Genomic DNA, 17,783 nt, shown 5'->3' with positions numbered 1-17,783 from the left:
CAATTATCGTGAACGAGCGTTCTGTGAACGCTCGTTTGCCCGATAATTGGCCGGTGTAAAAGGGCCTTTAGTGAAGCCCAGGCCTAAAGCTTCCTCATATTACACAATGAGCATGAACTGGACCTATGAAAAAATCTGTATTTATACATGGTTGCTGATTATATCCCTATAAAATAACCTTTTTAGATAGTATTTACATTACCAGTCATGTCTTAGTGTACCTGTATAATTTTTTTGTTTTGCAAAACATGACATAATGCCTCCCTAGTCCTTTTAGTTTTCTATGGATAGCGGGCTAGAGTTCTATTGGTATTTGGGAATTCAAGCCTATTGCATTCTGAGGCCTTATTTACTCAAATGGCCATCACAAGGCTGCATAAAAATCAATAAATTTCGAGGGGCATGGCTAGCTGCGGGTCTGGACAGACGTACTTAGCAGGAGATCCTCACCGCTCAGCTAAATCCATCACTATCCTGCCCTAAATCTTGATAACTGGAAACTTTGGTGGAGAGTCTCTTATCCAGCAATCCCCGCCGCAGAGGTAGAGACTGATATCGGCTGTTTTTCAATTAATTTTGGATTTGGGCCTACCTTCCGACCAGAAGGCGCGGCCACGATTAGCGGTGGCCTGCCCAGCACATACTCCGTAGCTCCGGAGACGACAGTCCTTTTGGCCAGCATTCTAGGCCTGCAGCTGCTCCAGTCCAACGGCCGGTCACCACCACCCGCACATATCGCTCCCGGAAGCACCAAGATTGTGGCCTGAACTGTCATAGCCCCAGACTGCCCTGTCAGAGCCTCTAGCAGCCCACTATCCTAAAGGCGGCTCCTGAAATAAGATGCAAATGACACGCCATCAGTACTGACCGCCATTTTTTATACTAACACCGGCCTGCAGCTCCTTGATGCCAACCTCCTCATCCACCTGGACTCAGGAACGATAAGGGAACGAGCTGGAACACTACTACATAGTAAAGGACTAAATCGGAAGTGAGGCCTATTGAGAGAGGCCTCCAAAGAGTGCCGGATCCCCGGCCTCAATTTGACACGGGTGCAGCAGCTATTTTCTCTCACCATCCTCCTCCTTCAACACGGGACTATGATGTAATTACATTACTGCTGCTGGCCCTAATTGACCCACCATTTCTGTTGTGAGAGGGTTTACCTTGTCACATTGGCGAACACTCATAACAAGAGCGGTCAAGCATAACACCAGAAAACATACTGTACCTAACGCTGGGTGTCACACTGCTGATCACTCAGCCTATATTTGCAACTATATATAACATGATGTAAAAGAAACTTCCGTGACTCCTACACCTTAGCGATATATGTGGATAGTTCTTAATGGTTAAATACAGTGGAAGCGCCCCCAGGGAACACAGTTTGCATCCTAATGTTCAAACTCTTAAAGGCGACATTGACAAATTTGTGCAAAAACACTCTGCTGCTCAAAGAGCCGTAAGCAAATCTCAGTCTGAGAATCTGACGGAGAACACAGCGATACCATGGAGACACAGGATAGCAATATCCTACCCATTTCTCGCTCATTCTTACAGCAAGCTCTCCATAAAGCACTAGACCCTATAGCAAGAGATCTTCAAGACATAAAGCAAGACGTAAAACACATTGGCTCTAGAGTGGAGGCACTGGAAACGGCCCAGGCTTCTTTAAGTGAACACACTGTGGCGAATGCAGAAAACTTCAGTTCTTGCCAAAAGCACTTCAACTCGCTATTCCACTACCTGGAATATCAGGATAATAGAGGTAGTCGCAACAATGTTCGTCTAAGAGCCATTTCAGAGGATATTGCACCGAAATCACTACCCTCCACTGTCAAGCAAATAGCAATGGACATTCTGGGTGATAATTATCCGGACTCGATTATTTTTGGGAAAGCACATAGGTCACTAAAAGCTAAACAAAAACTTTCTGAACCATCTTGGGATGTCGTTTGCCGTATGTTAAACTATAAAACCAAAGAAGATTTTCTAAGAAAGGCGAGAGACAAGGGATCCATCCAATGGGAGAACCAAACCATCACTAATTTCCAAAATCTAGCTCCTATCACATTGACCAAGAGAGGAATCTGAAAACTGCTTACATGTGCTCTTTTTTCAAAGAAAATCCCTTAGCGATGGCTATTCCGTTTTGGCCTTTCTACATCAGTGGATGGAAAAAGATATCTAATTTTTGATCAATTACAGTAGCGTGTTCCCTTTAATGGTTTTATATATATATATATATATATATATATATATATATATATATATATATATATATATATAAAGTGCTATGGAAATGTAACAGAAGAAAATCTTTTACAAAAAAAGAAAAGGTGCTTCGTTGTCCATTTCCTTGTGCTATCTAATTAACCTTGTCACATACTGCCACTCACAAGAAATACAGAAATTACACATTCTTCTGATTTTCAGAATCCAGTGGACACAAAACAAAGAAATTTGATTTTGATTAAAGTACATTGAAGAAAAGCTTGTGAGAGGTCCAGAGCACTTGTACATACCTCTTATACAGCTAAGATTTGCTTCTCATAAGTGAGCTTCTCTTTCAATTCCTCGCACGCTACCGAAGATTTTTTACAATGCTAACTACTCTTCAGATTAATCATCTCAAGCCTTCAATGCAATTTCACATGCACCGCCAACCCTATGATAAAATTTACTGCTGTTTACTCTCACTATCCAAATGTATTTTCTATGTATATGTGAGGGTCGGGCAGGTTTCATTTAGATGATACTATAAAATATCTTAATATGAGGTGGGTTAATGTTATCATGTTATGTAATCAATCTCCAGTTAAGTAACACATGGAGTCCAGAGACGCACAAATTCACCGGTACAAATATATAAAACATCGTGAAAAATATTCTGATTATATATGCCATGTACATATTTGTAACTCATACAGAAAGTCTCAACAGCAGCACTCTGCTCTATGATAGTTGTAGAAACATGTTCTCAACACTAGAGGGATGGTGGTTCCTGTATGTTTTCTTTTTGATTTTTGATTTTTTTTTTCCAAACTATATTTAAATAAAAATTTCCCTGGGGACAGATATAGAAAGCCGCATGATTAAAACATTGTTGGTGTACAATTATAAATTAAAGGGGTTTTCCCATCTTGGACATTTATGGAATATCAACAGGATATGCCATAAAAGTCCGATAGATGCGGGTTCCACCTCTGGGACCTGCACCTATCTCTAGAACGGAGCCCCCTAAACCCTGTTCTAATTTACTCGGCTCCCACTCCCTCCCGGCCACATCCTGGTTAGGTGGTCGGGAGTTACGAAAACAGCTGAGCTCACTGAGCTATGCTGTTTCTGTAACTCCCATAGAAGTGAATGAGAGTTATGGAAACAGCGTAGCATGGCGAGCTACGCTGTTTCCATAGCTACAGAGTTCCAGAAACAGAGTAGCTCACTGTGCTACGCTGTTTCAGTAACTCCCATTCACTTCTATGGGCGTTACGGAAACAGCATATCTCGGCGAGCACTCAGCTGTTTTCGTAACTCCCGACCACCCAACCAGGAAGTGGATGGGAGGTAGCAGAGCCGAGCAAGTAGAACAGAGTTTAGAGGTCCCTGTTCTAGAGATAGGTGTGGGTCCCAGCGGTGGGACCCGCATCTATCGGACTTTTATGGCATATCCTGTGGATATGCCATAAATGTCCAGAATGGGAAAACCCCTTTAACTCCTTGAAGAAGACCTCGAGTGGAAACACAACTTTCCAGGTCTGCATTCCCCACCAGACTGTATACCACACTCTACACTTCTTTTCTGTAAACTGTACCTACATTTTGAACTGCTTCCTTGCCTGTGCCTTAAAAAAGCCTCCATCTTGATTCTTAGATTTCCCCAGATTTCTCTTCCTCACTGCTTTACAATCCCATGATGCCTCATATACCATTTCTGCATGCTGGATGACACTGTGATTATCATCTATTATATAGTTTCGAAAGTTTGTTTGAAGCCCGATTTTTCATTGGTTTAAAATTGATCACATCATGTGTAAGCCATAACTACCAATCAGATCACTGCTTGGATTTTTAATGCCTGCTTTGGAAATTATAAAAGCTTACCTGATTGGCTGCTGGTAGGGATGTAACAACCAGAGTGATGTCACACTGCTGCTGCTGCTGACATCATAATCTGCCTCCCGGTACATTATTCAGAGACCAGACACACATCTAATACACCGCCTGCTGCCACCAGACTCCACATCCAGGAGAGGACGCACAATATTCCTCACAAGACTCCATCTCCTGCTACAAAGAGAAGCCATCTCTGCTGTGTTTTCCTGGGACATGATCAGAACAACTTCCTACATGTAACATGGGAGACATCACAGTCCTTCCACTATACTGGATAAAGGTTAGTATATATAGGCAGGTTGTGTATTTTGGTATATTTGCCAACAACCCCGTTTTGTGGGAGACAGTCTAGCAAGCCGGGTTAGGAAAGGTGGTGTTTATGCAAATTTGTGTTTTCAGGCAGAAAGGGAGCGAGTCATCAATGCTTTGCTACTATGGATTTGGGTTGATTGGTAATGATAAATAGTCCGGGGGAGGGGTATGAGTGAGATTATAGCCTGCTTGTTGATCCACACACTAACGTTCTGTGCAGTAACGGGACTTCTCTGTAATGGAAATGTCTCCAGATTTATTATGAACACAATCCATTATAACGTTCATTTTTATATCCATGTTACAGACAATTCTTTTGGTTATTGATATAAATTAGACTTTCAATGTTAGTGTTTACTGAAAATTATATATGTCTCTGAAAGTTATATATGTCCCATAATGAGAGCCACTGTAGTTTATATGAGAAGAATGTGTTGTGCTGGTTACTATGGTGATAGCAGCCATCTTGGGGTTTATGTCAGAAGAATGCATTGTGCTGGTTGCTATGGTGATACCAGCCGTCTTGTGCCTTATATGAGAACAATGTGTTGTGCTGGTTGCAATGGCAGACATCTTGGAACTTATGGGAGAAGATTGAACCTCATATAACACAACTGTCTAATAGAAAAACTGGATTTGTTGACCATATAACCAATCACAGTGCAGCTTTCATATTTCCAGCGCAGTGGAAAAAAAATGAAAGCTGAGCTTTGATTGGTTGCTATGGGCCACAAGATATGTTAAACAGTTTTGATAAATGTGGCTCAATTTGCTGTGCTGGTTACTATGGTGACGGCAGCCATCTTGTTACAGTCAAAGGCAGTTGGTGTGAGCAGCTTGATACTGGATAGAACTATATAAAGTTTGTTTGTTTGAAGCCTGATCAGGGAATAGCTATTTTTGATTTGACATTGATCAAAGTTTGCCTCCTTTTGCGATTTTTGATTGGATTGAAAACTGCTTTTACTGAAAGTCAGTTTTACTGAAATTTACTTTTCACTGCCATTCACTTTTCAATTTGCATCGAAGTACACACTTGCCTGATCGTGATTTTTCATTGGTTAAAAAGCTAACCAATAGCGATTTTTGATTGGTTGAAAAACAAACCAACACGATTTTTGATTGGTTGTAAAACAAACGAGTAGCGATTTTTGATTGAATTGGACATTTCACAAAGTTTGCCTCCTTTTGCAGATTTTGATTGGTTTAAAAGTTGCTTTGATTGGTTGAAAAACAAACCAATAGCGATTTGTGATTGCTTTGGACATAGAACAAAGTTTGCCTCCTTTTGCCACTTTTGATTGGTTTAAAAGTCACTTTTACTGAAATTAAATTTTCACTGACCATGGCTCCCAAAAGAAAAACTCCTGAACAAAGAGAAGGTCGAAGAATACGTCGAAATGACCAATGCTCAGCTTGAAGATCAAAGATTGTGACAAACGACCGCAATAGCGGTAGAAACACCTCAAGCGACTGATCGTCGGGTTCGAGCACAAGGTGCAAGAAATATTGTTTCTCGACGAACATCTTGGGATTGCATGAACTGCTATGCAATACGACCCAACAATTGAATATGATCTGCACGACTTGGTCAATATTGGAAACATGGACACAACCTGTGAACATTGTGAAGCCCAGAAGTGGAAGTCAGAGCCACTTGGCATGTGCTGCTCTGCTGGCAAGGTTCAACTACCCCCACTTACTGCACCACCAGAACCACTCAAGTCACTGATGACTGCGAACACTCCCCAAAACAAGCACTTTCTGGGAAATTTGAGGCGCTTACAACTCTTGCTTTCAGATGACTTCGTTTGGTGTGAACGAAATTCGAGAGAGAGGCTTCATGCCCACCTTAAAAATTCAGGGACAAGTTTGCCATCAACTTGGATTGCTCCTGTCATTGCCCAATGAATCACCCAAGTTTCTGCAGACTTATTTCATGGGCGATGGAAAGCTTCAAGTTCAGCAACGACAGAGCAACGTCCCTGGAACTCGGGCCAACATTTTGCTGGAACTGCAGCAGATGCTTCACGAACATCACTGTTATGTCAAGATATTCGAAGAGCTCTTTGGAAATGATGTCTTCGGATGACTACAAAGTGGTCATCAAGGCTGACCGAAAGCCAACAGGAGAGCATGAGCGGTGATACAACGCACCAACTGTTAATGAAGTTGCTGTCGTCATCGTTGGGGAATTTGAAAATCGGGTTATTGTGCTGCATAAGCGTGATAATCAACTGCAGAGAGTTTCTGAAACCCATTGATCATATGACGCAATTCAGTACCCACTGATCTTTTGGCAAGGCAAAGACGGATAAGATATTCAAATCTTCCAAACAAATCCAAGTGCCGGAAATGTTACCACAGGGAAAAAAGTTTTGTGCATGGCCTTCTATGCCTATCGAATTATGATGCTGGCGAGCCATTCAAATCACCTCTTGATGTGCCGAAATCTTTTCCATCAGTTTTTGGTTGATATGTATGCCAAAATAGAAACGGAGCGACTTCGCTTCATCTGTTTCAATCAGAAGGCACTTCGCGCTGAAAGCTATATCCACCTTCAAGATGCTGTCAACGATGGAAACACGAGCAATGCTAGTCAGATGGTTATCTTGCCTTCCAGCTTCACAGGGAGCCCTCAACATAAGCACAAATACACTCAAGACTCCATGACATATGTGTGAAAATACGAAGGCCTGACCATTTATTACTTTTACGTGCAAGCCAACATGGAAAGAAATTCGCCAAGAGCTCTTGCCAGAACAATTGGCGACTGATAGACACGATCTGGTAGCCCGAGTCTTTCGACAAAAGTTTATCAAGTTCATGAATGTCCTCACGAAGGGCAAGGTATTTGGAGAAACTCAATGCTTCATGTGCACAATCAAATGGCAAAAACGAGGTTTGCCTCACGCACATATAATGATCTGGCTGAAGGAGAAGATCCAACCAAATCAGATTGATTCTGTCATTAGTGCAGAGATCCCAAATGTACAAGAAGTTCAAAAGCTTTTCGACATCTTCATAAAGAACATGGTCCATGGACCATGTGGAAGACTGAATCCAAGCTCCCCATGCATGAAAGATGGCTTCTGTACAAAGAGATTCCCAAGACAGCTGATCCATGAAACTCAGTCTGGAGATGATGGTTATCCACTTTATCGCAGAAAAAAAGTGGTAGAAGGCCGGTTCACTGCATTGATGAAGATGAAGATTGGCAATAGTTACCAGGACATCGAGGTCGACAACAGATGGATTGTACCCTACTCGCCATTTCTTTCCAGGACCTTTCAATCTCACGTTAATGTTGAATATTGCAACTCAGTTAAGGCGATCAAGTACATCTGCAAATATGTCAACAAAGGATCGGATCAAGCAGCATTTGGCTTGGAAAGACAAGGAAGAACAACTGATGAAATCAATCGCCAAGAAAGACAAGAAAGAACAATTGATGAAATTGATCGCTTCCAAACTGGACGTTACATCAGTAGCAACGAGGCTGTATGGCGAATTTTGGACTTTCCAATTCACGACCGCTATCAGACGGTAGTTCATCTCAACGTCCACTTGGAAAATGGACAGAGAGTCTACTTCACCGTGGAAACTGCTGCACAACAAGTTTTGCAGCCCAAAGACACCACGCTGACAGCATTCTTCAAGCTTTGCCAACAAGATGACTTTGCAACGACATTCCTATACTGCGATGTTCCAAAGTATTATACATGGAATAAATCTACATGAGTTTTCAAGCGAAGAGTCCAAGGAACACCAGTTGAAGGTCATGTTGGAATCAAGTCAAGTGATGCTCTTGGCAGAGTCTACAGAGAGCACCCAAACAACCACGAGTGCTTCTTCCTCCGGTTGCTTCTTCACACAGTAGCAGGCCCGACATCGTTTGTCAGCCTCAAGACTGTTGGCGACCATGTTTGTACAACCTATCGGCAAGCATGTCAAGAAAGGGGACTACTTGAGAGTGATTCTCATTGGGACAAGACTTTAGAGGAAGCAGTAAACTGCCAATTACCAGGAAGCTTACGAAACCTATTTGCTGTCATACTCACGAATTGTGAAACATCCAAGCCACTTGAACTGTGGGAAAAGTACAAAAAGCACCTCTCGGAGGATGTTCTTCTGCAAACACAGCGGCAAAACCCGGGACACCAATTGGACAGCTGTACTGCACAAATCTTCAACATGTCATTGATCCTACTTGAAGAAAAGACCCTCATGATGGTTGGAAAGAGACTTGAGCAACTGGGACTTCCTGCGACGGAAAGGAATAACGACTAAAGACTTGGACGGGAATTGTTTCGAGAAACAAGCTATGACATGAGCGCTCTGAAGACTTATCTTGAAACTAATGAACCTCTTTTGGTTGCTGACTAAATGACGGCGTACAATTAGATCTTGGACATGGTTGTGAAAAAACACCAGTGGTATTGTCTTCTTGGATGCTCCTGGTGGAACAGGAAAGACATTTGTCATAAACCTGTTGTTGGCAAAGATCCGACAACAATTCAGGATTGCTCTGGCTGTTGCTTCCACAGGCATTGCGGCAACATTGCTTGATGGTGGCAGAACTGCCCATTCAGCGTTCAAATTACCGCTCAACTTGACTCGAGATGCATCTCCTGTTTGTAACATCAGCAAAGGTACTGGTGTGACAAATGTCCTGCAAGAATGTTTGATGATTGTCTGGGATGAATGCATGATGGCACACAAGTTGGCGCTTGAAGCTCTGGATCGAACTCTGCAGGACTTGCGTGGAAACAATACAGTCATAGGAGGTGTCGTCTTGGTGTTGACCGGTGATTTCCGTCAGACGTTGCCTATTGTTCCAAAGGGAACACCAGCAGACGAATTGAAAGCTTGCTTGAAGCAGTCGGTGTTGTGGAGGCATGTAAAGAAGATGAGTCTGACTACCAATATGCGAGTTTATCTGTATGGAGATGCCACAGCTGGTGAGTTTGCCAGCAGATTACTCAATCTGGTGAATGGAGATGTTCACGTTGACAATGGGACGGATATGATCAGCTCCCATGATGATTTCGCAACTTTTCCCAAGTCAGTGGAAGAGCTTACAAACAGTATCTTTCCCAACATCGCCTTCAACTACAGAGATCATGAATGGTTATGTCAACGGGTAATACTGGCTCCAAAGAATGATTCTGTCAATGCCATCAATCAGCAAATTCAAATGACTCTGCCAGGTCAAGAAAAGCTGTACAAGTCCACAGACACAGTTATTGACCCCAATCAGGCGGTGTACTATCCGGCAGAATTTCTCAACTCTCTCTCTCGAGCCGCCTGGCTTACCTGCCCATCGATTGTTGTGGAAGGTTGGCTCACCTATCATACTGAGAAACATTGGCGCTCCGAAACATTGCAACGGGACGAGACTGTGTGTCAAGAAGTTGATGGATCACGTCATCGAGGCCACCATACTAACAGGATGTGCCAAAAGGGAAGCTGTCTTTATTCCTCGCATTCCCCTCGCTCTAAATGATGTTCCTTTCGAGTTCAAGCGGCAACAGTTCCCAGTACGCCTAGCATTCGCAATGACAATTAACAAGGCTCAAGGTCAATCCCTTAAAGTGACAGGAATACACCTTAAAAGTCCCTGTTTTTCCCATGGGCAACTATATGTTGCTTGCTCCAGAGTCGGCGCTGGAAAGAATCTCTATATCTTGGCACCGGATCAAAAGACAAAAAAACATTGTTTACAAGAAAGCGTTGGAATAGAAACATGCAGTCCTAAATCAACACTATATAAATCTGTAATGAATATATTGCTTCATTTCATCTCTTTTATGCTTCCAATAACATTATTTACACTCTCTAGCAATTAAATTCATATAGAGAGGTAGCAATTAAATTCATACTGAGAGGTATTTAAATAGTGAGTGAGCTTTTACTCTATCTATACCTTAAGTCAACCTCTCGAGCAACGCCGGGTATAAAAGCTAGTTCTCTCTATATTCTCCTAAATAAGCTGAGAAACATGGAAGGAAGGCTGCACTATATTCTTCTACATTACACCTGTGTGACAGGAACCTGTCTATGTATCAGTGGTAGCTGATGATAGAAGTTTCTGTCCCCCCCTGTACAAAACTAGTGTGGTACAAGAACTGCTGAAGCCTGTGATGGGTGACACATAGATCTCCATAGAATCAAGAAGAGAAAGCGTGTCACGAAGCCTGATTCACACTGCTGCTAAGCAACCATCCCAGTCTGATATATAGAGATAGAAGCAGCAAGAAAAATAACAGGTGAGAGACTGACTCATGGAATACCATAATGGTACACATGGGGAAGTTTAGTTTTTGCCAGTGTCCCTTTAAGGACTAGGCTAATTTTGGCCTTGAAGACCAGTTTTTGCCTTTTGCATCCTGACTGTCATTACATTTTTATTTTTTTGTTCGATGTAGCTGTACGCAGCTTTGTTTTTTTGCAGGACAAAATTTACTTTATGTAGGTGCCATTTTGATATATATACATTAGCGTTTTATTTATAATAATTTTTATTTTGGCAAAAATGCATAAAAAAAATAAATTCCACTATAGTTTGTTTGTTTTTTTTGGTTTTTTTTCTACAGCATACACCGAAAATCATAAATTATGTTAAAAATCATGTAGGCTGTTACAGTCGTGATGACACTAAATATGAGTATATTATTTTATGTTTTGGGACTTATATTTAATAAAGTTTACCAATTGTAAAAAATGCGCGTTTGTGTTTTTGTTACATATTTTTTTATATTTAATATTACTTTGGTTTTATTTTAAAAAAATAATTTAATCCCATAGGTGGATTTTGAATTTTGATCCTTATTTTTTAACTATAATGCGGTTGTTAGGACATACCTAAGTATGCTCTGACAATAAAAAGTATGGTGAGTTAGCCCTGGGGTCCTTCAATGAACCTTGGGCTGTGTGTCCATATAAGTCATGGGCCCCTAGTGCATCACAGGGATTCCCTGTGACACAATCAAAGGGGGATCCCCTCTCTTTTTCTTTCTTTGAATGCCATGATCATGCCATGATTCGTGGCATTCAAAGGGTTAACAAACGAGAACAGGGGTTCCTCTGATCTTCAATGTTAGGGTAAGTTCACACGTATTTAGTTGCGAAAAATCTGCAGCATAATACAGTAGCAGCAGTGTGGATGAACAAATCTCATCCTCACGCTGTATAAATGATAAACTGAAATAAACGCTCAGAAATTGACCTGCAGTGCATTTTTTTAATCCCCAGCATTTCAATATTTCAATTGTATTTGCTTAACCGCTGCTTTTTGTTGCTTTTTTCCCCCTTTGAATTTAATGGGGAGGTAAAACCTGCAACAAATAGCAGATGTTGTGATTTTTGCAGGGGAAAAGATGTGATTCTGCCGCAAAAATCGCAACTTAAAAAAATAAATCTTATACTTACCCAGAATTCTGTGCTTCTTTGTCCAGGCCGGCCACCTGGGATGACGTTTCATCCCATGTGACCGCTGCAGTCATCGTCATCCCAGGAGGCTAGGCAGCAGGATGACAGAGGGGCACGTCGCCATGACTAAGTGCAGTTTTCCACAGGGGACATTTCAACTGGTGCGTTTTTTCGGCCAGAATTTCCTGTAGCAACCAGGGCGGATACGCTGTGTGCTTTTGTGCAGCGTATCCGTCCTGTGTGAACATACACTTAGAGTTGGGCTGCAGCTGTGTATTACAGCCATTGTCCCACTCCTGATCGCAGGGACATACTTGTTGAGCCCGTGCGATCAACAGGAAGAGTATGCTCGTCCTGATGCGGCAATATTATGCCACTAATGACGAGCATACTTGTCATTAGTCATCTACCAGTTAAGATACAAGCCTTTAGTTATCACCCAATCAAATTGGCTCATTCAGAAAAGTACACATAAAAATATTCTAGTATGGGGGGTGGAGCTTGGCCCTGGACCGGAATGGCCGCAAGAACTGAGAGCTCCTGACTGTCTTGTGCTCTAAGCAGCCCCCAACGCTGATTACCTGTGACATTTCTCCTCTCTGGCCGCCTGGGTTATAGTGGTGGACAATGTGACTGTTCTTCGACGTTCTGGTCAGCAAATTCTCCCTTCTCGCAAAAAAACGGCAGACTTCCGGTTGCTCACATGAGGTGCGGCTCCATTGAGGCACTGACTCCCGCTGGCATCCACAGATATCGGTCGGCTCCTGGGACTCGCAGTATTACTGGGGTAAGGCTGATGAATATACTCACCCCCAGATATCAGTGGGGACTCATATTGGAGGGGTTCCATACAGCGGCCTAACCCCCTGCCGGATAACCGGACTATAATAAAGTGCCTCACTGGCACATTCGTTTTCCGTCACAGCCTGATAGCCTCGGTTTGCTGCAACAGTCGTCGTAGTTGTGCATTGCTGCTCCTGAGGCCGAGGATATGGTGAAACGAAGGGGCAAATCAGTGGGGCCTGGAAAATGAACGGCCTATTTCACAGCTATGGACACTGGGGCTGAAAACCTGCCAGCTAGAGTCCTAACCGACGGTAAGGCCTCACTGGGCACATTTCCTCTCCACCCATACTCTCATCCCCGGGGGGTCACCCTCCTGACCTAATGGGGAGCGGGAGTCGCTTGCTGGGCAAAAGTCCTCCTCTACAGAAAACTAGCACAAGATTTGGGGTCGCTGCTTCTCCCAGAGGGGGATTACGATACCCCGCTGACCCGGTAGTCTGGAAGGGTTTCCATCCTCCTCTGATCCGCTGACTGAAGACTCCCTCAAATCCATATTGATTGTCCTGCAGAACAATATCTCCCAATGGGTTTCTGCTTTGGTTAGCAATCTCCAAACCAATATTGATGCTCTTGGCGTCAGGTCTGACCATGTAGAGAGGAAGATGGCGGAGTTATTTTCGGCCCACAACGAATTAGAGGATGCCCACAACGCGTTAGAAGAAGAAGTTCAATGGTTTAAATCTAAAGCTGCAGTTGCGGAGGAGAGGTTTGGCGCAACAATATAAAAGTGAGAGGGGTCTCAGAAAGTGTGTCAACACCTGACATTTCAGGACATCTAATACAGTTATTCAAAGCTTTGATCCCCACGCAATCGGAGATGGACCTTGTCCTAGATAGGGCTGATCGCATACCCAAACCCAAGGCGGCTCCAGATAATGTACCTAGAGACATTTTAGTGAGGGTTCATTTCTACCTCATCAAAGAACGGCTGATGTTGGCTGCCAGAACACAATATCGACGTCCGGAACCTTTCACTAACATCTCCCTTTACCTAGATTTATCGGCAGCTACCAGGAGGAAATTTTCAGCTATAACACAAGACTTGCGGGACTCTCGCATAAAATATAAGTGGGGGTTCCCAGTTAAACTGCTGATCCCTAAAAACGGTGGTCTGGCGGTGATCTCCTCGGTAGAAGAAGGTTTCTCCTTGTTAAAGAAGTGGAACATTTCCCCACAGGGTCCTACTTATAATCATCCCTCGGCTCCTCCATCCTCTCAAATCACTGAAGAATGGTCCTCTGTGGGCCGATCAGGAGATATTACTTGAATGTACTGCATGTTGGCAGGTCTGCTGGTAATCTGTCTTTCTAGACTAAGCACAAGATCACATTTTGTATCCTTTTCTTATTCTTGCTCCCTCTGTTATCTCCCCCCCCCCCATTGATGCGGTGCGATGGTGCACCAGTACTTTTTTTTTACGTTCATATGTACATGTCTTGTTTGTTGTTAATTGTGAGTGACTTCACTTGTTTTTTTTTACAGGGATTTTATGTTATGGTCAATATATCTTCTAATGTAATTTACAGGATGTCATACTTACTTCCAATTGTCCAATTGTAGGTTGGGGTTCCTGTACGTTTGTCTGGTACTCCTCTCTACTTAGTTTTAATGCCTTTAACAATCTCCTCTATTAATGCCCATGGACTAAATAGTCAGTTTAAACACAGTCTGTTATGGAAAGAAGCCCGTAGTCTAAAGTGCAATGTTCTGCTAGTTCAGGACACTCAGTTCCGCAAATCCACTGCCCCAGCTTGTACTAACAAAGCCTTTCCTCATGTTTTTACCTCCTCTGCTGAAATTAAGAAAAGGGGGTGCTTATCGCTGTCAAAAACTCTGTAGTTTTTACTCTTCATACGGTAGTGCTGAATCCCTTGGGTCATTTTTTATATTTATTTGTGTTATTAATAATGTGAAATACACTATTGTAAATGTGTACTTTTCAAATAAAAGACAAGGCAATTTTTTTTCTAAATTAGCTCTAAAGGTAGATGAAATTAAACATGGCCGTCTCATAATGGCGTGGATTTCAATACTATATTGTATGGTGAATTAGACTCCACTAAGGTTGGTAGGCGGAATTAATTCCTTTCCCGCAAGGTTCTGGAGGAGGGGATATTCGATGTATGGAGATGTCAACATGGCAATGAATGAGAGTATACGTTATTTTTCTCTCCTAGACTTTCTTACTCCCGTATAGATTATTTCCTCACTGATAGACAAACGCTATTGTTGGCACAATCATCCTCTATAGGGGTCTTCACTTGGTCTGATCATGCTCCGGTTTCGTTAATCGTTGAGGAAAGGTTTAGCCCCCCCCCCTCTCAGTGGAAGCTTAACGATTACATCCTGTCTCATCCTGATTATCAGGCTAGAATTAAGGACACCCTCACTACCTACTTTGAAATTAATGCCCCTTGCGTTACTAAACCTCACTCCTTGTGGAGTGCACATAAGGCTTACATGAGAGGTATCTTCACCCAAGCTTCTGGTCAAGCTAAGCGTATAAGGGAAAAGGATGTGACGGACACAGTAACCAAAATTTCTCATTAGAGAACCTTAATAAAATATGCCCTTCGATACCATATGCATATTTTATGTAGCTCGCGGATGCATTTACAAACACTTCTACAATGTAGGTATGATTACACCCTGAGAAAATTTCAATTGAGCTTATATGTACACAACAACAGAGCTGGAGCCCTCTTAGCTAGGAAGGTAAAACTCTCTACTGGAAAATAAAAAATTGCACACTTAAAAGGGGAGGGTGGTAGGAAGGTTGTAGACCCGCAGTTAATAGTGGATAAATTCCGTTCGTACTATAAAAACACCATATAACTTGTCCTCGGATCCCTCTACCTATCAACCTTCGCAGCAGGTGATCTCCTCCTTTTTAGACGGAGTACAGTTACCCTCGATTAACGCGGATTCTCGGATTTCACTATCTGATCCTATTACTATAGCAGAGGTTTCCAAGGCCGTTTCTACACTCAAACCATTCAAAGCACCTGGGTCTGATGGGTTCACAAATGTCTATTATAAAAGATTTACCGACCTCTTAGTTCCTCATTTAGTAGCGGTATTTAATAGAGCAGAGGTGGATGGCTTTTTCCCAGCAGAAATGCTTTTGGCAACTATCATCACCCTCCCTAAACCTGGGAGGGATCCTGACACCCCCGCCAATTTTAGACCTATTTCCTTATTGAACGCAGACGTTAAAGTTTTCGCCAAGTTGTTATTTGAAAGGTTGCTCCATATAATTTCAGACATTCTTTCTTCTGACCAGGTGGGATATGTCACTGGGAGACAGGCACCTGATGGTACCAGATGTTTTATTTATTTAATTCAATGGGTTGAGCACAACAAAACCACTTCATTACTATTAGCATTGGACGCAGAAAAAGCATTTGATCGACTGAGTTGGGCTAACCTTTCTGACACCTTGGATAAATTTGGAATGACGGGTTTTACTAAATCTTCCATTCTAGCGCTATACTCAAAACCCTTGGCTAGCGTGTTAGTTTCTTGCTTCCTCTCCGAGTCCTTGCAGATTACGAATGGCACTTGTCAGGGATGCCCACAATCTCCTATTATTTTTGCTTTAATGATGGAAACTCTTGCTGCTGCGATTAGAGAGAACAAGAAGACCCAAAGTATAAAAATAGGAGGGTCTGTCCACAAAAAAGATTTATACGCTGATGACATTATTCTAGTGTTGTCACACCCTGAGTCATCTTTGGAAGCGGTACAGGCCACTCTGGAGGGGTTTGGACGGGTATCTTATTATAAGGTTAACTCAACTAAATCTCAGGTTTTGAATATGGGAATACCTAACTCCACCCAGTCGTTATTAGCTGTCAAGTATCCGTATAAGTGGAACTCTGATAATATACAATATTTTGGTATTAACCCCTTTAGGACACAGCCTATTTTGGCCTTGTGGACACAGATGATTTTTTTCAAATCTGACGTGTCGCTTTATGTGGTAATAACTTTGGAATGCTTTAACCTATCCAATCGATTCTGAGATTGTTTTCTCATGACATATTGTACTTTATGTTAGTGAAAAAATTTGGTCGATAAATTCAATATTTATTTGTGAAAAAGGTCAAATTTTAGCGAAAATGTGCAAAAATTAGCATTTTTCTCAATTTAAATGTATCTTCTTGTAAAAAAGATCGTAATACCACACAAAATAGTTGCTAGTTAACATTTCCCATATGTCTACTTTATGTTTGCATTGTTTTTTTCTCGTCCTTTTATTTTTCTAGGACGTTACAAGGTTTAGAAATTTAGCAGCAATTTCTCATATTTTCAAGAAAGTTTCAAAAGGCTATTTTTTCAGGGACCAGTTCAGTTCTGAAGTGGCTTTGAGAGCCTTATATATTAGAAAGTCCCCATAGATCACCCAATTTTGAAAACTGCACTTCTCAAAGTATTTAAAACAGCATTCAGAAGGTATTTTAACCCTTTACACGTTTCACAGGAATTAAAGCAAAGTAGAGGTGAAATGTACAAATTTATTTTTTTTAGCTGAAATTCATTTGTAATACATTTTTTTCTGTAACACAGAAGGTTTTACCAGAGAAATGCAACTCAATATTTATTGCCCAGTTTTTAGAACTATCCCACATGTGGCCCTAGTGTCCTAATGAAGCAAAATAGTGCTAATAAAATCTAAAGCTCGTCCTGCAAAAAATAAGCCCTCACACTGCTCAAACGATGAAAAAATATAAGTTATGGCTCTCAGAATGTGGTGAAAGCAAACAAATTATTTTTTTTAACCAATAGTTTTTTCTTTGTAAAAGAAGTAAAATATGAATTATTTTCCTATTTTCTGTTGTCTAAAACCTGGGTGCGTCTTATAGTCCGAAAAATACGGTATGTTGCATGTCATTCTGGCCGCGAGACTCAAGATAGCTCATAAATGGAAATTGTCAGATCCTCTGACTAAAAGTGGAAATAGTGAATTAAAGAGGCTCTGTCACCAGATTATTAAATCCCTATCTCCTATTGCATGTGATTGGCGCTGCAATATAGATAACAGTAACGTGTGTTTTTTTTAAAAAAACGATCATTTT

At 41.8% G+C, this 17,783-nt stretch overlaps 1 long non-coding RNA gene across 1 annotated transcript in view; it reads left to right on the top strand.

Moving 5' to 3' along the window:
• The first annotated feature begins 4,196 nt into the window (after nt 1-4,196).
• The window catches only part of LOC142748148 (uncharacterized), a 42,893-nt gene continuing 29,306 nt past the window's right edge, over nt 4,197-17,783 (top strand). The window contains exon 1 of the long non-coding RNA XR_012882152.1: nt 4,197-4,396. This is a non-coding gene — a long non-coding RNA (uncharacterized LOC142748148). The remainder of the gene's footprint in view (nt 4,397-17,783) is intronic.

The sequence above is a fragment of the Rhinoderma darwinii genome, chromosome 3 (assembly GCF_050947455.1).
Source record: "Rhinoderma darwinii isolate aRhiDar2 chromosome 3, aRhiDar2.hap1, whole genome shotgun sequence".
Taxonomy (NCBI): Eukaryota; Metazoa; Chordata; class Amphibia; order Anura; family Rhinodermatidae; genus Rhinoderma; species Rhinoderma darwinii.
Note: the sequence above shows the minus strand (reverse complement) of the source record. Positions and strands in the feature narration are given on the sequence as shown.